Source organism: Pseudophryne corroboree, chromosome 1 (genome assembly GCF_028390025.1).
Source record: "Pseudophryne corroboree isolate aPseCor3 chromosome 1, aPseCor3.hap2, whole genome shotgun sequence".
NCBI classification, from domain to species: Eukaryota; Metazoa; Chordata; class Amphibia; order Anura; family Myobatrachidae; genus Pseudophryne; species Pseudophryne corroboree.
This window is the reverse complement of record NC_086444.1, coordinates 601326867-601350985: the sequence shown is the minus strand read 5'-3', so window position 1 is coordinate 601350985 and position 24119 is coordinate 601326867. Positions and strand designations below refer to the sequence as shown.

The following is a 24119-nucleotide window of genomic DNA, read 5'->3' as shown; positions in this document are numbered from 1 at the left end:
TTCAGTGGGACCTTCTGGACAAGTGGTCTGGGTCCCATCTTCAAATTCATCAGAAAATAAGCCTGTCCCCCAGGGCCAGGGTGTCTCTCCTGTGGTGGCTGCAAAGTGCTCACCTTCTAGAGGGTCGCAGGTTCGGCATTCAAGACTTGGTTCTGGTGACCACGGACGCGAGCCTCCGAGGATGGGGAGCAGTCACACAAGGAAGAAATTTTCAGGGAACATGGTCAAGCCAGGAGGCTTGTCTACACATCAACATACTGGAATTAAGGGCCATATACAACGGCCTTCGACAAGCGGAGAATCTTCTTCGCGACCTACCGGTTCTGATTCAATCAGACAACGTCACAGCCGTGGCTCACGTAAACCGCCAAGGCGGGACGAGGAGCAGAGTGGCAGTGGCGGAAGCCACAAGGATTCTGCGCTGGGCGGAAAATCACGTAAGCGCTCTGTCAGCAGTCTTCATTCCAGGAGTGGACAACTGGGAAGCAGACTTCCTCCGCAGACACGATCTCCATCCAGGAGACTGGGGACTTGATCAAGAAGTTTTTGCAGAGATAACAAGTCTTTGGGGACTTCCTCAAATAGACATGATGGCGTCACGCCTCAACAAGAAGCTTCGGAGGTATTGTGCCAGGTCAAGGGACCCTCAGGCAGTAGCGGTAAACGCCCTGGTGACACCATGGGTGTTTCAGTCGGTCTATGTATTTCCTCCTCTTCCTCTCATCTCCAAAATATTGAGAATCATAAGAAGAAAAAGAGTGCAGACAATACTCATTGTTCCGGATTGGCCTCGAAGGGCCTGGTATTCAGATCTTCGGGAGATGCTCACAGAAGATCCATGGCCTCTTCCTCTCAGGGAGGACCTGTTGCAGCATGGGCCCTGCGTGTTGCAAGACTTACCGCGGTTACGTTTGACGGCATGGCGGTTGAACACCGAATCCTAGCTGGGAAAGTTATTCCGGAGGAGGTCATCCCTACTCTGATAAGGGCTAGGAAGGAGGTGACGGCGAAACATTATCACCGTATCTGGAGGAAGTATGTTTCTTGGTGTGAAGCCAGGAATGCTCCTACGGAAGATTTCCACCTGGGCCGTTTTCTCCATTTTCTACAGACAGGAGTGGATATGGGCCTGAAGTTAGGCTCCATTAAGGTACAGATTTCGGCCCTATCTATATTCTTTCAGAAGGAATTGGCTTCTCTCCCAGAAGTCCAGACTTTTGTAAAGGGAGTGCTGCACATCCAGCCTCCTTTTGTGCCCCCAGTGGCACCATGGGACCTTAACGTGGTGTTACAGTTCCTTACGTCACACTGGTTTGAACCTCACAGTTGAGTTGAAATTTCTCACTTGGAAAGTGGTCATGTTGTTAGCCTTGGCATCTGCGAGGCGGGTGTCCGAATTGGCGGCTTTGTCTCACAAAAGCCCCTATCTGATTTTCCATGTGGATAGAGCAGAGTTGAGGACTCGTCCTCAATTTTTGCCTAAGGTGGTTTCATCGTTTCATATGAACCAACCTATTGTGGTGCCTGTGGCTACGGGGGACTGGGAGGATTCCAAGTCTCTTGATGTAGTCAGGGCCTTAAAAGTTTATGTAGCCAGGACGGCTCGGGTTAGGAAAACAGAGGCACTGTTTGTCCTGTATGCAGCCAACAAGGTTGGCGCCCCTGCTTCTAAGCAGACTATTGCCCGCTGGATCTGTAACACGATTCAGCAGGCTCATTCTACGGCTGGATTGCCGGTACCAAATTCGGTAAAGGCCCATTCCACTAGGAAGGTGGGCTCTTCTTGGGCGGCTGCCTGAGGCGTCTCGGCATTACAGCTGTGCCGAGCAGCTACTTGGTCGGGTTCAAACACTTTTGCAAAATTCTACAAGTTTGATACCCTGGCTGATGAGGACCTCATGTTTGCTCAATCGGTGCTGCAGAGTCATCCGCACTCTCCCGCCCGGTCTGGAGCTCTGGTTTAATCCCCATGGTCCTTACGGAGTCCCCAGCATCCTCTAGGACGTAAGAGAAAATAAGATTTTAAACCTACCGGTAAATCTTTTTCTCCTAGTCCGTAGAGGATGCTGGGCGCCCGTCCCAGTGCGGACTAAATTCTGCAAGACTTGTATATAATTTTTGCTTACATAAGGGTTATGTTACAGTTTTGATCAGTCTCGGGCTGATGCTGTTTTGTTTCATACTGTTAACTGGTTCATATGTTCCGAGTTGTACGGTGTGGATGGTGTGGGCTGGTATGAATCTTGCCCTTAGATTAACAAAAATCCTTTCCTCGTACTGTCCGTCTCCTCTGGGCACAGTTTCTCTAACTGAGGTCTGGAGGAGGGGCATAGAGGGAGGAGCCAGTGCACACCCATACCTAAAGTCTTTCTTAAAGTGCCCATGTCTCCTGCGGAGCCCGTCTATACCCCATGATCCTTACGGAGTCCCCAGCAACCTCTACGGACTAGGAGAAAAAGATTTACCGGTAGGTTTAAAATCTTATTTTTACTACAGATTATATTTGATCCACATGAGTGCACACTTATACATTTTGACGATATATATATATATATATATATATCATAGCGAAGTCGGCGGCACTCAGGTAACAAAGAGGACACAAAGTCGTCAGGTATTGAAATTCCTGACGACTTTGTGTCCTCTTTGTTACCTGAGTGCTGCCGACTTCGCTTTGCTACATTTGGACTCCTGGCTGGGGAGTACCACCGGATGGCCCCAGGGCTGCTGTTGTTGTAAGGGAGTGCTGCCTAAATGGACTATATATATATATATATATATATATACAGACCAGAGTGCCCGGCTCTCCCATTAAGACCGCGTTACTGCGCTGGGTGCCTCACAAATAATAGTCACATAAAGTCCAAAGGTGCGGCACTCCTAGCGGCTTGAATAAAGAACAACAGCAGGGCATGCGTGTAGACAACGTTTCAATGCCTTTATTGCAGCAAAAAAGACCTTATGACAATGCCACAATAAAGACATTGAAACGTTGTCTACACGCATAGCATGCTGTTATCCTTTATTCAAGTCGCTAGGAGTGCCGCACCTTTGGACTTTATATATATATATATATATATATATATATATATATATATGTGTGTGTGTATATATATATATATATATATATATATACTGGTGTAATGATCCGGCACTCACTGGTATCGGTGATGGCTTGGTCCGGTGCCCTTACTGATCCTCCACATGCTGGAAGGTGTTTGTAGATACTTGAGAGTACGGCACTCAGACACTGATGATCAAATTGAGTAGGAGCCTCTGGTAGCTGTCAACGTTTCAATTTTAATAATTTTCCTCAGGACATACACACATATACATAAAAGCACTCACCTTATAACCCCTCACCACTTGTGCATGCTGCACGGGCCGGAGCGGGGGACCGCCTACCGCCGGAGTCCGTATATAATAATGAACCCATTATAATAAATTTTTGATTACGTTGGTGGCATAGTGGAAATATCATTGGTGGGGCAGGGGTGGTCTTCTGTATGCCGAATGTCGGGATCCCGGCGCACAGTATACCGGCGCCGGAATCCCGACACCCGGCATACCGACATATATATTCTCCCTCGTGGGGGTCCATGACCCCCCTGGAGGGAGAATAGCCACCGTGCCCGCAGCGTGGTGAGCGCAGCGAGCCCGCAAGGGGCTCATTTGTGCTTGCCACACTATCGGTATGCTGGCGGTCGGGCTCCCAGCGCCGGTATGCTGGTCGCCGGGAGCCCGGCCGCCGGCATACCGTACTACTCCCGTGGGGCAGTGGGTGTAAAAAACTTAATTGGTTGGGCAGTGGACGGAGATGCTGAGCGGTCAGCGGCTCCCGTCAGCGGCTCAGAATGAAGCCGCTGGTGTGGAGGGAGACGCTGCCGGGGAGGGAGTCGCAGCCGCTGGTCGGGAGGTGAGCAATGTCACATTGTGTACATCGCTCATCACGGCTCCATACACACATGCCGTGATGAGCGATGTCACAAGTGACATTGCTCACATTGAGCTGTCTGCACCGCCGACCTGCACACGCGCTCGTTGATTGCTAGGACCATACACACTAGACGATGTGAACGATATATCGTTCACAATCGTCGGTATCGGCCATATTGGTCAAAATAATTGTCTAGTGTGTATGGCCCTTAAGTACCTAGGAACAAGTAGCAAAACAGGAAAACCTAGAGTTTGTGTAAAAGCCAAAAGACAGGTCCAATACAAGCGACCTGTGCCAAGTATGTATATATATATATATATATATATATATATATATCTATAGTATGAACTCATCCGGGAGGCATTCGCTACCCGGGAGGCATTTGATGTTCCAGCTGTCGGGATCCCGGCGCTCAGCATGCCGGCACCGGGATCCCGACAGCCGGCATACCGACAACTATTGTCCCTCTTGGGGTGTCCATGACGCAGGGCTCTTTTGCGCCCGCCCCGCTGCCGGCATTCTGGCGGTCGGGATGCTGGCCGCCGAGATTCCGACTGTCGGTATAACGTAGTGCACCCCACTACCCTGCATATCACCAGGAAAATGGCACAGTGACCATTTTCCCTGAGTTTTGCGCATGTGCAGTAGGTGGAATCGTCATGAAAATGTTCGCTGTGCAATTTTCCCTGAGTCCTGCACATGCACGGTAGACTCTAGCACCACGCTAGAGTCTACTAGTGGCCGGTACCGTCGCTCAGAAAGTGAAACTGCCCGGCTACCGGCAACAGAGAAGAGGGGGCCCCAGTTGGAGACTGCAGATGGGCCCCCTCCATTCTTAATATGTCCCTGGATATAATGGTATGTGCCCAATACCTCCCCTACTGCTGTCTGTAAAGTGACTCTGGCTGAGGGCCGATTGACACCCCCCACCACCACCCCCAATGACCTCCCTACTCAAGCCTTCCTGCCGGCACAATTGAGTGGCAGAATAAAAACATGGGCTTTACTGCATGCCATAGGTGGGTGGCAGATGGGTCCCCAGGCTGCCGTCTGTACTGCTTTGTCTGTAATCTGGCCCTGAGCGGCATCACAGTAATACCCCTTTCACACCAGCCTATTTTCCCGGGATGATCCCGGCAACAACCCGGGTGTAGCGCTGGTGTGAAAGGGTCCCGGGACAGAATCCCGGGAACCATGCCCCTTCATTTCAACCCTGCTTTCTTCCAGGGTTGGTCCCGGGACCCTGGCCAGTATGAACGGTGCAGGGACATGTCCCGCCTTCCCGGGTTGCCTTTGCTGATGCTGATTGGCTATTCTGGGCACTTCCTGGTGTTGTGATTTTTCAGAGACGCGCAGAAGCATCACACAGCGTGGAGGCAGGTACTTTGCAGCTCTGTGGTACAACAGACCCCCGCAGCGCTTTTTAACCCCTGCAGCCCTGCAATGTCTTGGACAAATGAGGAGGTGAGGGAGCTTTTAAGCATTAGAGGGGAAGAGGAGATCAGGTGCCAGATCACAGGTACTGTAAAGGATGCCCAGATAGACCCTGGCCTCGCGGGGCATCATCCGTAGCCAACAACAAGTGGTGAATAAACTGAAACCGCTAAAAAAACAGTTTAACCGCATCCATGACCACAACCGGAACAAAAGTGGGGCTGCAAGGCGCAACTGGATGTTTTATGAGCAATGTGCATCAGTTTTTGGCAACACTGCGCTCAGTGACCCCATCAGCCTGTCATCCTCCAGCTCTGCCACTCCCTCACCCTTTGTGGCTGCTGAGGAGAGTGAGTCCAGCATGGAAAGTACCCAATGTGGGCGAACAACATCATCCCCCATACTATTTGAAGATGATCCTATCCACCCCGATCTGGACTCATCCGCCAACCCGACTGAAGACAGTTTACCCGGCAACAGTGCGGACGCTGTGACTGTCCAGGAAACAGATGTGGGCGCGGCCCTCCAGGCAAATCCCCCTGTGATGCGCACCAATAGTAAGTATTTGTCCTTGCTTACCATTATTTCTGTTCTAAACACCCGCATTCCAATAAACATGAATTCTGCACTATATGCCCCCATAACCGCCCGCCATATAGTTTACTGTCGCAGAGTGTATCTAGTTCAGGTGGGAGAATGCCACAAACACGTACGATCACATCACTGCTTTTTCTTATATGCCCTTTTTTCCTTCTTACTCCCCTTGCAGTATTTTCAGTTCCCAAGAGGAAACGCAAAGTCAACAAAGTGGAGCTTGCTGCACGGGCAATGACAAAGGTGCTGGTTGAAGAACTGCACGACATGGACAACAACATGCAGCAACAGGAGGATGCCCGCCAACTCCGTTTTATAAAGGCGGAAAGAGAGCTGCAGCAATCCTTCATAACGCAGATAATGGGACACCAAGAACGCATCTTGTGCGACTACCAAGACCGGCAATTTCAGTTCCTGGAACGCATCTTGCCTCGCATTCAGGGTACCCATATGTACCCAGCTATCCAGGCCCCTCCTGTCCCCGAGCAGAGTTATCCCCCGTATTCTAGAGGTCCCTACTATGACCCCCCTAACCCGAATCCATCTCCAGATTACAAAGTGTATAGACAATTGCCATAGGCAATGTTTGCCTTGGACTGTGTATTTAACTTTGATAGTTTGGCCCAGTTATACGGTCCCAATTTTCATGTTTGGAAGGGGGGAAGGGTGGGATTGGGTTTTCGGGGGATTTTATATTAATATGTTTGCTATGTGTTCACCACATGTTCTCATTTTATGCCAAATTTTACTATATATATATATATGCCTGTGCATTTAACCGATTGGTTTTGTGCAATTAAAACAAAGGATAAAACAGTGCAAACTTTTTGTTCATGTAAAATTGTAAACATTCTGAATTATTTTAACATCTCGTTAAGGTTGGTACAAATGGTTTCCCTAATGAGTTCGGCACTAGAGGAATGTTGCCCACCAGACACCTCCAAATCTACAATAGAGGGTGTCACTTCAGGGTCCTTCACAGTCCACTCCTCTGGAAACTGTTCCTTCTGCAGTTCACATATGTTGTAAAGGACACAGCAGGCCGCTACTACATGGGGGCATAAATTTGAGGTCAACATCATTCCTCTTCATGAGGCAGCGCCAACGTCCTTTCAGGCGGCCAAAGGCATTCTCCACCACCATCCGTGCCGAACTCAGAGTGTGGGTATATGCCACTTGGATGGGAGACAGCTGCAATTGCTGGGTGTACCCCTTCATTAGCCAGTGGCGTAAAGGGTAGGCTGCATCCCCAATGATGTGGACTGGGATGTCCACCCCATCCACTGTCTTTGATTTCTGAAAAGAAATACAAGAGTATGAGTATCACTTGATTGCTGAAACAGGTATGGGGGTGAAGCAGGTGACAGCAATCTACAGGGACTCCTATTTCAATAAACCTTTTACAAAGAGAAACACTACAGGCCACACATATTCCATCACAACTGACAACCAAAAGTGAAATCTGGCAAACCCTTTAAAGAAACATTGGAGGGGGTGGGGGGGGTGAATAAAAAAAAAAAAAAAAAAATTATATGTATATATATATATATATATATATATATATTATTATTTTTTTATTATTTTTTTTTACCTCTCTGGTAAAAAGCCATCCACCCTGCTTGTCCTCCGCAATCTTGTACAAATCGGAGTTGGCAAGAACACGAGCGTCATGTGCTCGCCCAGGCCAGCCAATATATACATCAGTGAAGCTAAAAGAAATTTTTTAACAATTTTTACAAAAAATAAAGGAACACTGCATTTAAAAAAAAAAAAAAACACTGACAAATTTACTTACCAGTATTTATGGTCAACCACAGCCTGTAAGACAATTGAATGCCATCCCTTGCGGCTATAATAATCTGCCGGGTTGTCACGGGGGGCAACGATGGGGATATGGGTCCCATCGATGGCACCGGCACACTGAGGGTACCCACGTTGCACAAAGCCTTTGATGGTGTCATCTAGGCGCTGCCCTTGCGGTAAGCAGATAAACCTTTTGTATAGTGTATCCAGTATAGCCTTCGTCACCTGGTGTATAACACTGCAGACAGTGGAGATCCCAACACCGAACAAACAGGAGATTGTGCGGTACTCTCCTGGCGTAGCATACCACCACAGCGCAATCACCAATCTCCTCCTTGGCTGGATAGGTGTCCAGTAGTGGGTGGTCTGCATAGTAAGTGCAGGGGTGAGTAGGTCCAGCAGGTATTGGAACGTTGGACGTGACATGCGAAAGTGGCTCATCCACTCCTCATCTTGATAAGCCTCCACAGTCTCCATGAAAACATCACCATGAGGGCGGTCTCTGGTCCACATTCTTCAGTCGGACGCGGTACTAATTCGCATAACAGAAGCCAGAGTCTGCGAAATCAGGGTTCTCCTCCTGCACAAATACTGGCTCCAAGTCATGGCCCTCTCTGCCAAAAATAAAGCTCTCCTCCTCCAGGTATAACTCTGCACTATAGAGCACAAAGTCAGAAGCTGCATCAGACTCTCACTTGCTGGGTCAAACAGCAGTAAAGCCCAAACAATCAGGAACACAGGCATACACAGTGGTACTCCGTCGGCCATGATTGCTGCAATGAGGTGAGCAGGCCTGCCCTCCCTTCCTCTCTCCCTCCCTCTCTGTAATGACCTCATATTTGTGGGCCTTAAAAAGGGCCATTTCTAATGACATTCTCATAAAATGCAGGGCCATCCCGGGTTCAGTACGAAAGGTGCCGACCCGGGATGTCCCGGCTCCAAATGCTGGTATAAACGGGGCCCAACCCGGGAATGTCCCTGCATGATCCCGGGACCGAATTCCCGGGTTAGACCCTGCATTTTTGGTCTGAAAGGGGTATAATAGTCTGTGCTTTAAATGAAGGGTATGAATGTATGCCCCGCTGCACTAATATTTATACAAATCACATTTAGTCAAACACTGGGAAAAGTGATTGAAAGACACTGACCATTGCCTCCTACAAGGCAGATTGTCACAGTATACTGTGTATAGGTAGGTATGAGATCTATTATCTGGGGAGTTGGGGTTTTCAGGTAAGGGTTTTTTCCGTACTTTGGAGCACCATGCCTAAAATCTGAAGTAAGATATTATTGAATTCCCCTCATTAAATAGCAGAGCTGTCATACAGGATGAAACACTTGGTGTGCTCATTTCTTTATTCCCTCACAGTATTTCAGGCATTTCAATAATGGGCTTCCAGCAAGAGATCTCATACCTTTACATATCTGTAAAACCTTAATTGTCAAGAATTCTAGATATTCTAGATATTTCAAATGTGCTTCCAAATAATTATTGTTTAGTGTCTAATGACGTACAATGCTACAGTGTATTATCTGTGACATTGATATCTTAAGTGATGTATGATTATATAATATGTGGCCTCATGCTCTGCCTGTTCTGCATTGCTCATTAGATCCAAACTGGATCCTTTAGGTGAACTAAGCTACGAAATGAAAAATAAATATGCAGAACAGCATTTTTGGGTAAACAGATTTGTAGAACGTGCTCAGTATAGTTACCTGTTCCACTCAACCACCGCCCTGGGCTCTCATTACACTGGCATTATAGAGTCATTAGCAGAGAAAGCACGCAGCAAATGTATAAAACGCAGAAAGCCGTATTGCAATGAAATTGTGATTATTGACTGCAGAAGGGCTTACGTCTCCAAATTCATGGTAAGGGTTAATGGCTGTGATAACATTGGGCCTGGTTCAGAGGTGGACGCAATGTGTCAATTGCGGCAGAGTGGACGCAATGTTTTGCTACTATCCAGAGCTGTAATGCTCACGCACACCGATGGATTAGCGTTGGTGTACTCACAAAGAATTTATTTGCAAAGTAAGTCACAGTCAGCGTTACATTTAGCGGAGGTAATGAAGGGAGTAAAAAAAATGCAGGCCGTTGGGACCGTTTTCTGGGTGTGCTATAGTCAGTCACTGCAAATTCGTATGCAGCTGGCGAGGAACAGGTGAGGAACAGGTGTCTTAGGTCGTTCTGAGACAGCATAGGGTTCCTCAGAGGTTCAGTGGTGCGCCCGATGGGCCTTATTCAGATATGGTCATAACTTCCATGGTGTCGCAACTGAGCGATTATCGCAGTTGCCTAGCAGTTCCGTCACTTAAAAGTATGGCTGCTGCGTCGCTATTGCAATAGCATCTGAATCAGGCTCCATGTGCGCCCGATGCATTCACGTTTTTACATAAACGGCGAACGTGAGACACTGGTAGTGGGCTTCTCTGTGCGTAATATGGCATCTGAATCATAAGCATTTTTTTCGTGAGTCTGCTGCGTATGAAATCGCACCTGCGTCTGCAATTGTGCGCACCTCTGAATCGCTGCCTATAAACTTACTGGCGCCAATATTTGTCGGCTACTGCAGGCAAAGGATTCAACACCTCATTAGTATTGCAAAAGCACTTGCACAATCGTGATTCCTCTTCTGTTGTCCAATCTGAGGATACTATACCAAATTGAAAATATAACAAATATGCTGTATTTTATTAATGCATACATTTTTGTCAAAACGTGTTTTTAAATGAATAATTTTTAAGACTTTAAATTTTTTTGGTAACAGGAGATGGCTTGGTAAAGTAGTGCTATTAACTCTTACATCTCTGTGCTAGTATCACCATGGCAACTACTGTAAGTATCACTCCATCCCCATGTAATATGTTTTGGGTAACTCACAATGATAAGGGATTTTTTATTGACACAGTGATAAAAAAAAATCCTGTTTGTCATCAAGATTAAATATTTCCCAGTTCTAAGTCAAGTAAATTTCTGGGAACGATTTATAAATGGATATACATAGACATGTTTCATATACTTAAGCTGGGTACAAACTAGACAATGGGGTCATTCCGAGTTGATCGCTGGCTAGCAGTTTTTAGCAGCCGTGCACACGCTATGCCGCCGCCCACTGAGGAGTGTATTTTAGCTTAGCAGAAGTGTGAACGCATGTGCAGCCGAGCTCTACAAAAACAGTTTGTGCAGTTTCTGAGTAGCTCTGAACCTACTCAGCGTTTGCGATCACTTCAGCCTATTCCTGTCCGGATTTGAGGTCATACACCCGCCCAGCGAACGCCCAGCCACGCCTGCATTTTTCTAGGCACGCCTGCATTTTTACAAACACTCCCTGAAAACAGTCAGTTGACACCCAGAAACGCCCCCTTCCTAACACTGGCTTCCCTGACCTGGCAATATGCTGGGTCGGGTTGCCATCGGGGGCGGGGACCGCGGCGTTACAGGTCATCTCCAGCGCCGCCTCTCCCTATGCAGTGAACGGGTCCCAGGTCGCATCGACCTGGCAACCCGTTCACACGGCACCTGACCCGGTATTTAGCACTGCTTTATTCCCGGGTTGAATTACCAAGTCAGGCAACCTGGGAATTCGTTATGGCCCCTTTCACACCGCAGAGCGACCCATGTCGACCCGGCAGTATACATGGTCAATACAGGGCTGTTTGTGTGGTGTGAAAGGGGTATAAGAGATGCTCTGGAACTAAGAGTCATGGGAAGAGTCTTTGAGAGCAGCATCGATTTCGAGGGATGCCATTGGGACAGCTCTGGTCGAAATAATTAATGATTGGCACCTTTTTTGCTTCCATAGATTTCTTGCATCACTAAGATAATGGACATATAATTATTAAGTCCATTAGAGTCAGATCATGCAACTACATACTCAGGTGTGCTGTTTTATTAATTCGGTCTAATGTGACATTAAAAAAATCTAGAAATAACTCATTTTACCAAATATATTTGATTTGAATTGAGTTGTAGATAGACACAGTTGGCACAGTTCCTCTGTAAGCAAGTGACAGCTGTAGTTTGTTATGAATTTATTCTGCTACAAAACAAAGCACAGACATCCTGTTATATTTATACATGGAAAACCCTATAGCTCTCTCTTAACTTGCGACTGGAGTTTTCCCTTACCTGTTTTCTGATGCAGGAATATTCTGCAATGCAGTTTTTTAAATATACATAATTTTACAGAGGGTTTATTGGTTAGACTGGCAGATTAATGAATGTGTTATCTATATGCTCTCAGTGTAGCAATTGACTGGCTACAGACTCCACTGAGCAGACATGTGTGATGGTTTCAAAGCCCCAATCCTTTATAAAACTAAGGTTAATGGTTTAATTATAAACAGATACCTTTTCTCTTCTAGTAACTTTTTCATTACTCGGCCAACCAAGGACTCATTTGTCGCTTGTCTTGATAAATACCAAGATCGTTTGAAAAGTTTGTCTAGACTCTAGAGGTACAGTACTATATTACCGAAGCAGCTCTTTTGCTAACCAATCATTTTCTTCTCTTGCTTGGAAAACTCTGAAGTATGTATAAAGCATATACTGGTATTATCATATAGAAGTATGGGGTGTGTCTATTAAATGTATCTTAAATTGTAGAAGTTTGGATATAACATACTGTTGCACAGCTTGCCGTTTGGGAATATTTTGTGGACTGCAGAGTGGTCATGCACTTTGAAATGTGTTGTACAGGTCAATCCAAAACCAAGGCATTTTGTGGGATGCTCTTCATAAATGATCATTACTGTATCTGGAGAACACCAGTTCAGCTATTTTTATTTTGTTTTACAACATATAACGCAACTGGAAGAAATCAGGGGCTCTACTATAAAGCACAGATAGTACAGGTCAGGTCTTCCATATCCGGAGATCCAAAAAAACGGAATATTATAAAAATCTGAATATACTGTCCCTGTAGTGACCTCATGATGTGACCTGACATCATGACGTCACTCGTGTCAAGAACCAATGACAGCCAGTCGAGGAGTGGCTTTGCAGCCATTACCTCACTGCTAGCTCTTCCTGGATCTGCCGATGACCCCCCCTTCAGCACATGATGGTCCCGCTAACCACCCCACCGGACCTGCCGTAGACCCACCGGACCTGCCGTCGCCATGCAGCCAACAGGTAGTCAAAAGTTCAGAAAAATCCCATATCTGCATTCCGGATATGGAGACTCAACCTGTATTGCATTTGTATAACCACTTACGACAGTCATAGACTATCTTTTATTTCCACATTTTACTAATAATATTTCACAGGGGCAGGTCTCTGGTTATATTGGCTAATAGCAATAATAGATGTCTAACTCCTCCGGGAGGCCTGAACATCCCCCTCCAGTTGCAGTTTCAACTGAATTTTTTTTAAATGTAAGTAATAGAAAAATGTATTGTTTAATATAAGGGTCCTTAGCTACCATCATCCTGAAAATGATAGGCGTACTGTACTTACTACATTGGTACTTGTACCACCACTTTCCTTGTTAAAAAGTCTTTCCCTTCCATCACATACTACAGCATGTGCCCGATACCCGGTAAAGACTATCACCAACTATATCTGGCAATAGCTGCCTCCAGAATGGAGGACTTTGAAAGATGGGAAGAATCCAGTGACAGCACCTGTTTTCACCAAGGAAAGGGCTTATCTCTCTTTCATAAGTACGAGTTAAAGGGCGGTTTTCAATAAACCGCTGTCAAAAACTGAAGTTTTTTGCACCCGGTGTGTTTTCCTGGCTAATTGGATACCCCTCTAAGTGTAAGATAGTAAGTACATTGCATGGTTCAATAGCTTATAGAACCACCTAATACAGCAATAATTTGAAGTAATTTTTTTTTTATTATTTTAGCAATTTTTCAATTTATATTAAGGATTTTACCCAGTCCTCCCTACAACACTGTTATAGTTCCATACTTGAGGTCCTTTGAGTCTTCACACCTCTGTTAAGATCGGCCACATCATATCAATGGTGTTGAGGTCTGAACTTTGATTTGGCCATTCCAAAATCATAATTCTTTTCTTTTGTAGTCATTCAGTTTTAGATTTATTAGTTCACTTATATAATTTCTTAAATTATACAATTTCTGTCAAGTACCTGGTAGACTCAATGACTGCAAAATGTCCATGGCCTGAGACTGCAATGCTAAATTGTCTTAGCTCCAACACCATCTTGATGGTTGCTAAGAAATTCTTGTGGTGATACTTTGTCTATGTTTTATGACAATCATGGTCTTGTGCATTAAGGCTAAATAGATATACTTTTTGTCTCCTGTGTCCAGAAGTATTGTGTTTCAGTCAGATGAAACACAATACTTCTGGACATAGGACATCTTATCTGTACTGAGTTTGATGTTTTGGGATGTCGGCTGTCTGGACTCTGGCGAATTCTGATGGGCATCGGGATTCTGGCACAGGTATTCTGACCGCCATCATTTCAAACATCGGGAAGCCAACTACATCCCATTTTAAGATTTTTATTACATTGGGTTAGGTTGATCAGATTTTAGGACATGATATTTATTTTTCATTTCTATTTTACCAGAATATACTGGATATTCCCTAATTGTTGGGCTTCTGACCCAGTACATAACCCTTCCAGACGATTTATGATGTAAGCAAATTATGATGCCTTGATTACAGGTCATCATAGCCTCACACCTGCTATGTAATGATGTCCCAAATTGCATTGGTACCCTATTGATCCCAATTGATCCCAATGGGGAGGACCAAAAAATGACTAGATGATTGTTAATTATATCCTGATAGGATAAAAGCCTAGACTTAAAATAGCTTATACATTCTTTTTCATGTGGCTGTTTATGCCACCAATACATTTTCATATGTTGGATTCTTTAAACAAATTAGTATTTAAAATAAAGAGCTTGACGCTTTACTGGAAGACAGGTTACAAAAGGCCATCTGACTCACAGGGCCATTAGTCTAATTTCCATGCAGTAATGTCAGTAATATTGAAATTAATTGTTTGCAGTTTCAATATAAAATACAAAGAAGCAGGAAAAATTGTTCATGAAAGATATATTCCATCCTTACATAAGTTATTTCTAATAGATATATAGCTATATTTTAGTTGTTGACCAATTCAGAACGTTCGGGAGACTCCACATTAGGGTGAGACATCCCGGGCTCAAGGAAGAGTATGTAGTTCTTCCAGACGACCTCTTACCTGTTGATGAGATTAATGTCATTATTCATCTTGTCTAGAACAATTGATGGCTTAAATGTCATAATAATTTCACACCCACCTTTTCATTCTATACCTTCCCTCTGCATCTCCTGCAGTTGAGAAAGGTGGCAGGTGGGAATTTAGTCTACCATTAACATAACACAATGCTTTATGAATAGCCGTGCAGTAGCTTTTCAATTTATTTTAAATGGTATCTGTGGCATAGAGGTTGTAGCGGACACGTGCAAGTACTCTCTCTGCTTGCTTTGTCCTCCCTTCTTCTCATATCAACACACTGTGAGGGTAGTGGCATACTGGCACTTTGTGCCGCCTAAATCTTCCCCATGAACTGCGCTTATCTGATTCTTATGACTGTACATACTTTAGCAAGTATGTAACTGTCAATCTTGTCATGCAACCATACTCAACAACTTTAGATTTTTGTCCTATGGGAGAGTTCCTGGAAGGGAGATGTAGATGATCACTGTGTAAGGTGGAGCTGTCTGCCGCACAGTGTCACACATCACAGTGACGTAAAGAGGTCGTAGTGTCCAGATGACGCGATTCTCTGAGAATCGCATCACTGCACCTCAACATCAATCTCATTTGGGAATCGGGTGATCTGCTCTGTGATTGGCTTGTGCCTCATTCATTAGCTCATCTTATTTTTCTCCATTGTATCTTTTGTGCCAAGGAGAGTCACGTATTAAAGGGTGCTTTCCTGGACTCCTGAGAGATTGGGTCTGTCTTTCTCATTCCACCCACTTCCCAAGTGAAGTGAGGGCTTTTGATAATGTATTTTGCATTAAATCATGTCATTGTGGTCTCCCCTGCAACAGCAGGCGGCAATGCCATGATTATGTAAACTCTGCTCCGCACCTCCAGCAGAAACTGATTTTACTAGCTTCTTCGTTGTATTTTAGAGTGAGATAAACGTAATGTTTTTTTCTTACTTTCCTAATGGTCAGTTTGGTAAAATCCTTCAAGTTTGATCATTCTTCATCCATTTTAGGTAATTAAAATATTAGGTGCACACAGATAATGGGGGCTATGTAATAGGTTCCAATATTACGGGGTCGACAGGATTTCAGAGAGGTTGCCACTAAATTTAAAGTGGCAATCAGTTCTAAGACTGGTTCATCCTTAAAACTGATTACTGCTTTAAATTTAGTATTAATCCCGCTGGTTCTGTGAAATCAAAACCTGTTACATAAGCCTCAATGTGTATCTTTAAAACCAGTGATATGAATAAGCCATATTGTAGCATGTTACACATTTCAGTGTGTGTACACCCATAACTAATGTAGATAAGTGAGTGCACAAAATGTGAAATTGGGCAAGAAAGTCAATTTTGTATAATAAAATTGCTTTCATTAATCAAATGTGATGAAAGAGTTAAAAAAAATAGATTTTCCTAAATACATTTTCTTATAAAAAAATAATAATAATATATAACGCATACTTTTTGTCAAACAAAATAAAATTAGTAGCAACAAAAAAAACAAGCAAGTAAAAAAAAGAAATTATGTTATTATTTTTTAACACAAAATGAACTTCATAACATAAAATAAACTGTTACATCAAGAAAAGATTTGTAGCTCCAAGTTTGAGGAAAACAGTACAGTAGCATGCAAAATCATGTTGGTTGGTTGGTTGGTTGGTTGGTTGGTTGGTTGGTTGGTTGTATATATGATGCATAATGTTTTTTTTATATCATATTATTAGGAATTTCTACAGAACTTGGATTACAAATTAGCTAGTGTATTGGACAAGACAGATATTGTGCAGATGATATGTTGAAAGTCCAAGTAGCCAATCAAAAATGAAGTTAAATTGATAATAATTTAGAAAGTGTAAATCATGCTGTCTCTCCCTTGGTTTATTATTGGGTTTTAGCAATCTGTCACTAACTCTAACACTTACTCTGCAGTCTCTGGGGAATTGCATCAATAATAACACAACTCCCTACTGTATTGTTTGTCTATATGAGCTGAAAAATACATGAACATAAAGTACACTAAAACTGTACAAAGTGGAGGAATTACAGAATGATATAATTACAATAATATACTGTATTTCATCCATAACTCTACTTTATAGTCTAATTTTCTTAATATAATTCTCATCAAAGAGAGTCTGTGCACAATTAGAATGGCTAGGTCAACCATTTATATGCTGGACATACACATTAGCAAAACTGCATGACTACAATGGAGGCATGCATGGTAAATACCAGATCAGCAATGTGAATCATTAGATCAAATACATATTCTACATGACTGAACTAGATCACATGCATCATTGGGACAGTCCTCCCTGCTCTACAGTCAGCACGTTTGTTCCAACTCTCTGGAAGCTGGCATGTGCTTGCACTACCATGGTGAAAGGGTGTTGTGCTTGAGTTCAATATTTTTTGGCAGCATTTATTAGGTTGACTTGGTAGGCATTTCGACATTGACCACATTGACACTCATCTTCACGACACTGATGACATGATTAGAATGGTGACAAAATGTCCCCTGTGGCTCAGTGGTGACTTACATTGTTTCGCGGGTCTGACAGTTCCAGCCTGGTCTTCCGAATTCGGCAGTCAGCTGACAGTGAGTGCCGGCTGATCCTGCAGCGCTTCTGGTGATGAGTATTGCTAAGCCCTCACCCTAGTTCTCCATAAGGCCTAACCCTAATCTCTCCTCTGCAGATAACGCTAGACGTGCCCCTAGTGCCGAATCCTAACCTCCCCTCCATAGCCTAACCCTCTGTTTCTGCAGCTCAACCATAATCCTCTAGTCCGTGGAGAATGTCGTTATTGCACATGTCGACATTCTGCTGATGTCAGCATTTCAACAATATCCATTTCATACCTGTCGACATTGTGGTGTTGCCATAATTGTCAACATTGTAAATGTCAGCATAATGACTGCATCTGGCCACTGCGCCCAGCAGTTCAAGTTGGAAATAGCCTGATGCTTCCATGTGGCATGGCCAGGTCGTCACTGATGTGAGCATAACCCCAATGTGGTGGGTAATGCCCCTTATACACATCCATATAATCTTACTGCTGTGCAGCACTGAGTATTTCAAATGTGTCAGGGTTTACATGGATAATTTGGTAAAAACATGCACCTAAAAAAAGTGTACAGCAGCTGCATAGTTTCATGTGTGACATATTGTAAAAGTAAAAAGTATACAATTGAATGACCAATACTTCACTTATATCAGTAATGCAGTTACTTCTGACATTACCCCCAAAAAATGTGGATGGAACATATACATATATTTGCCTGCATGCAGAGTTCTAAGCACCTCTACATCATGCTTTGTTGCTAATCCCCATTCTCAGGACTCACTTGCACTTACCCAATAGTAGGTGTAATAGATACTCCTCTAAACAAAAACTCTGCATAGACTGCGACTGTGTCAACACACCCTGACTGAACATACACACCCTGACTGAACATAGACCCTAGTAACACATCTTCATTAAGATATTGACGTGGATTCCTGGACCCTGCGACAGAGAGGTCCCTGGGGAGAAGCGTACCACGTCTATTCACCTCTATCTCACAGCATTTATTTAATAGAGCCGCTGGACCAGAGGTGTGTACCTGGCCTCCCAACCCCCTCTCCCGGCTGGGAACCTCTCACCTTCCATCTGGGCCCCGCAAGATGGAGATTACCCTCTGCCTCGCCATGTGTGATATCGCTCTTCTGATGTAGCGCAGATCATCTGCCCGCCACCACCCGTGTCTTTTATGCTTACCTAAATTTTCGTTATATTCTGCGAGATCCTGAGCTTCTTTATTATTATCATCTGCATCCCGTCTGCGGAACTTCACTCCACTGGAATGCCTTCTAAAAAGGTCAAAGGGGTGCTGCCCCCGAGAGTATCTTTCCCGCCTCAGAAGTCGACATCTGCCGCCTCTTCTCTACGGAAGTCCCCGGCTGCCGCTTCTCCGCAAGCTACCCCCAGCAGCCCTACCTCCCCGCCGGGGTTTGACCCTGATTCTGATGCACCTCTCACAGTTAAAACCCTGTACCAGGCCCTCTCAACATTTAAATCTGAGTTGACGCAGGACCTCACCGCAACCCTTCGGGAGGTTAAGACGGAGCTGCACGCTATAGGAGACCGTACGGACCATCTAGAGAGGAAAGTAGAGGAATTGGTCTCGTCTCACAATGACCTCATAACGGCGCACGACCAGCAGCAAAGTGACCTTGAGGCGTTTAAACTCAAGATTGCAGATATAGAGGACAGATCCCGGCGGAATAATATTAAGATCCGAGGCATCCCCGACTCCGTGCAGAACTCCGAGTTGGAAAATGACGCTACTGTCCTGTTCCAGAAGCTGCTACCTAGAGCTGATGCTAGAGAGCTGCTTATTGACCGGATCCATAGACTGCCTAAACCACGCTCAGTTGCCCCCTCGCTCCCGAGAGATACACTCCTGAGGGTGCATTTTTTCACAATCAAGGAACGCATCCTGAAAGCAGCCAGAGAGGCGGGCGACTCCGACTCGAATGCCCTCGGCGGTTTACAACTGTTCCCGGACTTCTCCGCCCTAACCCTGGCCAAACGACGAGCGTTCCTTCCCGTCACTTTGGCACTTCGCGACCAAGACATCACGTACAGATGGGGCTTTCCAGTGAAGCTTGTCATCTCGCATGAAAACAAGTCTTACACAGTGACTTCATTGGAGACGGGAGTCAAATTATTGGCGGAGTGGGATATCTCTGTTACACTACCTCCTGGATCCAAGAAACAGCCCACCATCCGCTCAGAATGGGTCACCGCATGACGTTAATACATCCAGCTTGGGTTCTCAAGTTGAACTGTTTCTGATACCGTTACTACAGAATTGACTTCGCCATTGTTCATGATAAGGTCACGTGAGTTGTCCTATGTGATGTCGTGATAATGGTGTACCAGCCTCTCATTTTATATCTGAGTTTATGTATATGTCTTTTTTTTTTTAATTTAATTTTCCATGTGCTCTCATGTGTACGGTTGGTAAGCATATTTACATCTGCTTACTCTTGTTTTTTTTTTTTCTGTTCAGTTTCATGGGTGGTGGCGCTAGGCCACATGTTCCCCCCTGGTAATATACTACTGCACTTTTTTACCTCCCTTGCAGTGGTTATGCCGACCCGATACACTGGGTCGTTTTGGTTTTTTCCTTCCCCCCCACCTCCCTGTACCCCCCCTCCCTCCCCCCCACCCCCAGTTTTATGATGTAGGTACTCGCTGCTCGAGACAATTCTATTTGGGTAGGCGTCAAGACCCTTCACCTCTCACAACGTACATTAGCTTGCTCCGATGGTTCGGGTATTATCCATGAATGTTAAGGGGCTGAATTCCCCTAATAAGCGTAGACTGGCTCTGGGTTATTTTACTAAGAATAAAGCTGATATTGTTGCCCTGCAGGAGACACACTTTTCATCTATTGCACCCCCTATTTTCAAAGATCGCAAATTCCCTCTAGGTTATTTCGCCAATGGCCCTTTTAAGAGGAACAGTGTGGCCATATTATTTAGAGACTCCATCTCCTTCACTCTACACTCTCAGATAGCGGATAAAAACGGCCGGTATCTTATACTGAGCGGCCTTTTAAACGAAAAACCGGTAACTCTGGTCTCGGCATATGCCCCGAACTCACACCAAGTTGCCTTTATCCGAAAGTTATGTGTAACTATTCATAAGATTCGCAAGGGCTCCCTTTTGCTCATGGGGGATTTTAATTTAGTCCTTGACCCTAAGCTGGACAGGTCTCCCAGGACCTCTCCCGCCACTTCAGTCCCCCCCAACGCCCCTTCCTTAGCCTTTCGTAACCTCTCGGCTGAATTTGATCTCTATGACATTTGGCGAGGGCAAAACCCCACAGGACGGGAGTACACCTATTATTCCCCTGTCCACAACTCTTACTCCCGTATTGATTTTATATTTTCGGACAAATGGACCCTCCAGTTCGCCAGATCTTTAGATATTCTCCCTATAACTTGGTCAGACCACGCCCCGCTGATTCTTAAATGGAGTGTAGCTAGCCAACACTGCCCCCCCCCCGTCCTTGGAGACTCTCTCCCCATTTGCTGTCCAACCCAGTTTCAAAAAAAATCATAGCTGACAGTATATCATCCTATTTGGAGTTTAATTCTCCTTCAGACACGTCCACCCTGAACTTCTGGTGCGCACTTAAAGCTGTCATCCGGGGAGCGGCGATTCAGGCGGGAGCACAGCTCAAGAAACTTAATCTACAACGCCAGACCGATTTGGAACTCAAACTGAAGGACTTAGAGGACGAAAACCAATCTAGACCTACGAAATCTTTACAGAAGCAGTTAGTAGATATTAGGTCCCAACTTCAGACAATGCTAATGGCGCGCACCCAGGCTTCACTAAATAGGATACGTCAGAAGTTTTATCTAGCGGGGAACAGGCCGGGGAAAATGCTTGCCCGGAAGCTTAGGGCTCAGCAGGCTAGGAATAGAATCAAGCTCATTATATCCTCCACAGGCACCAAAATTTCTAACCCGAAGGAGATAGCGAATCAGTTTGCCAACTTCTACTCCCATCTCTATAACCTCTCGGCAGATCCTGACACCCCACAACCTACCCCTTCCTCTATCAACTCCTTCTTAGCGGATTTAACCCTCCCAAATATTTCAGACGATCAATTAGCATTGCTGAATGCCCCATGGTCCTTACCAGAAACCCTCCAAGTGATCAAGTCCCTCCCTCAGGGTAAGGCACCGGGCCCGGATGGCTTTATTAATGACTTTTATGTTTCGTTCCAGGACCTTCTAGCTCCCTCTTTAGTGGCGGTCTACACCGATATTACCTCGCAGGGCACCCTCCCTCAGGAGATGCTCGAGGCGCGTATTGTCACGATCCCTAAACCGGGCAAAGATGTGACCTCTTTCCACAATTATCGTCCCATTGCGTTACTGAATGGGGATATTAAAATATACGCTAAATTAATAGCCTCTCGGCTGAACGCCCTCCTCCCCTCCCTGATACATCCGGACCAAGTTGGTTTTATCCCGGGAAGACAGGCGTCCGATAATGCACGCCGGGTCTTTAATCTTGTTGATTCCCTAACCCCCGACCAAGGTCTCCTTCTGCTATCTTTGGATGCAGAGAAGGCCTTTGATCGTTTAAACTGGTCTGATATGCGAGAAGTCCTAGTCAAATTCGGCCTGCGCGATCGCATCCTCTCCTCGATATTAGCCCTGTATAGCTCCCCGACGGCCCGGGTATTTAGTAATGGTTTTTTATCTCGCCCTTTTCCAATCTATAATGGCACCCGCCAGGGCTGCCCCCTCTCCCCTCTCATATTCGTACTAGCCATTGAACCACTGGCAGCTAGGCTACAAGCTGACCCACAGTTCCCTGGACTGCGATTAGGCCAGGGACGTGCGGTGAGCTAAATTGCTCAGGAGGCACTGGCTAGCACCAGAGCCAGATTTACATGCAATATATGAGCCAAAGTGTACATCTGGGTATTATACACAGGTACAGCAGTATAAGTTCCTGGAAATTTGGTGAGTTTTGATCAGAGATGTGCGGAAAAGATACACAGGGGAGGCACTGCCTCACCTGCCATAGAGTTTTTACCCCAGAGTTTTGGCTATAAAAATTATTAGAAGAATGCAAAAAAGATATTTCAAACATATTCTTTATATTTCTTATATACTTTATAGAGTCAAAACTCTGGCACAAATGTTAGTATGACAGGAAAGGCTCTGCCTCACCTGCCTCACCCCACCGCACGTCACTGGATTAGGCACCACGTCGCATAAACTATGTCTGTTCGCAGACGATGTTCTCTTATTCGTAACAGACCCAGCCACAACTCTCCCCCATCTGCATACTGTTTTAGATAGCTACTCTGCAGCATCGTATTATAAACTAAATGCCTCTAAGACGGATGCTCTGCCCATTAACCTCTCTAACTCCTTGCCCCTATTACGCACTAAGTATCCGTATAACTGGAAAACATCCTCGATACGATACCTGGGTATTCTCATTCCCCCATCTACCTCCTCTGTATTTGATGTCAATCTCCCTCCTCTGCTGTCCTCCCTCCAAATGTTCACCAAATCATGGCTCAACTATGAAGTTTCTTGGTTGGGCCGTCTGGCCGCCTTTAAAATGTCGCTGCTCCCTAAGTTAATGTTCTTGTTCCGAACTATCCCTTTTATCTTCCCTAAAAAGTACCTAGATAAGGCCACTACAATCCTCACTAACTATATATGGTCTTCGCGCCCGCCTAAACTTGCTCGCGCGAGGATGTCTCTACCAAGGAGAGCCAGTGGCCTAGATATGCCCAATTTATCACTGTACCAAGAGGCCTCCCTTCTTGCCCAGATTAAAGAATTCTAAAAAGATATATGTCCGGAGTGGACGTGTCTGGAGGAGGCAGCCTGCCCCCGTTTTCCCTTGAAGGATCTTTTTTGGATTTCTAGGCCCCTCCGCCCGCAGTGCTTAAAAATCCTCCCCTCTACCCGAGCCACACTCCAGATTTGGGACAAATTGACTGCGGCCATATCCCCTTCCTATCATAATCTCTCTCTGATTTCACTACGAACGGTAGCCGCTCTAGTCCCTAATCTTGGCCTGGCGGGCTGGAGGTCCAGAGGGATGGAGGTCCTGGGACACTTGTTTAATGGGTCCGTATTCGCCTCTTTTTCTGATATCCAGAGACGCTTCTCTCTACCAGACACTGAGAGGCTTCGATATTATCAAATACAGCACTGGTGGACTAGCCTCTACCTCTCCCCCTCCCTACCATCACATGATATCCTGCAAGTCACAGGCCGATTTTCTAACGCTACTTCCAGAGCGGAGATTTCCTTCTGGTATAAAACATTACTCTCACTACTCCCTGTTTCTAAATCTAGAGCCCAAGTCAGGTGGGAGGCGGATGTGGGATGTGTTCTCCAAGATTCTCAGTGGCAACACATTTTTATGTCATCCTTCACTATGTCTAAATGCCTGAATCACTCCGAAATGCACGTTAAGCTACTCCACAGACTGTACCTCACACCGGAAAGGCTACATACGATCTGGCCGGCATGTTCGAAGTTTTGTTGGCGCCTATGCGGAGAGGTTGGCCACCTCTTCCATATTTTTTGGTCTTGCCCCCATATCCATGGGTACTGGA

General features: G+C 45.3%; 1 protein-coding gene across 1 annotated transcript in view; it reads left to right on the top strand.

The window, feature by feature from the left end:
• Positions 1 to 24119, top strand: part of EFNA2 (ephrin A2) — a 361912-nt gene that overhangs the window by 56916 nt on the left and 280877 nt on the right. The gene's annotated exons all lie outside the window — the stretch shown is intronic.